A 1,384-nucleotide genomic window follows, 5' to 3' on the forward strand; every position below is an offset into this window, starting at 1 on the left:
TATACACATCAAACAGCTCAAAAAAATTTAAACTACATAACGATGATTGATTGATTAGGTCAAATATAATATTAATTAGTTTGTTAGTAAACTATATTTTTTTTCGAAAAAGAAATCATTTTAGAAAATATTTTCATCACAAATAGTTGAATACTTATACTAGAGAAAGTGTATAATTTGAAATTTATTATTTTCAAAATTTTTAGCAAAGTATGAAGAAAAAAATTTCACCGCATTTTTATGAATTTAATGCATATTAAAATAAAGAAAAACACTTCTTTAAAGATCAAATCGAGAACAGAAAACTTGAAATACAAAGGTTAAAGGTATCGCAAATGAATATAAATTGAAGACACACAAGTCATCCGTAATTTAACTTTTCTGAAACACCTATTCAAGGATTACAATGAAACGACATATTAACACACTGAAAAATAAAACAGTTTACGCATAAGGTCTAAATAAACAGAATAACTAATATTTACCTTTTATGTCGTCAATCTTTCTTACCAAAAACCCTTCTCGATCTGATTTACTATTTATATAATCTTCAATTTTTAATATTCTTCTATTTGATCTTCGCAAATCTACAAATTTCAGAATAAATCCTTTACTGCACTCATTCAAGTGTATAAATAAGAAATTTTAGATAGTCTTCACGGTGCTTGGACTCTTTACGTACATTATTATAAGCTTGTTATTTAAGTTAAATACATTCATCTTAAGGTTTATACATCGTGTACATAATACTTGTATCATAATTTAAAAAATTGGATACTCCGAGTTCCACATTTGTGATTAAAAAAGGACGAAAGATACCAAAGGGTATCAACTGAAAACAAACTGACAACGCCATGCCTAAAATGAATAAAGGAATACACAAAACCTAGTACAAAATGCATGGTTGGAAAGCGTTGTACAGAATTCCTTAACATAATGTTAACTACATTCAATTCTGGTAATATAGAACACCAACAGAGACCAAATAATCTATCTATACTCAAACGAAAAGTCGGAGTCAGTTAAATAATAAAATATTTCGTTGGGAAAGCTTACGCCATGTATCCAAAATGTCGACTGAGAAGTGATTAAAACAAAACATATTCATACAAAATCTGGTCTCAATTGTTTAATATAAATACCAAAAGCCTGCGTCCATTTGTAAAACAAACGAATGTTACTTACCTGTTTTAAGTAATTTATAATCCATAACACAAAATGTATAGAAGTGTCCTTTCTACTCATAACTTCCTTTAATTCGTCAGTTTGCACACGCACCTTTACCAGGTGTACATGCGCAAAGATGAAATCTTGTCTTAAACTTAACTGTAACCATACTGTTTACCGTTGACCTTATTCACAACCCTAATCCTTTACCGTCCAA

Source organism: Mytilus edulis, chromosome 7 (assembly GCF_963676685.1).
Source record: "Mytilus edulis chromosome 7, xbMytEdul2.2, whole genome shotgun sequence".
Classification (NCBI taxonomy): domain Eukaryota; kingdom Metazoa; phylum Mollusca; class Bivalvia; order Mytilida; family Mytilidae; genus Mytilus; species Mytilus edulis.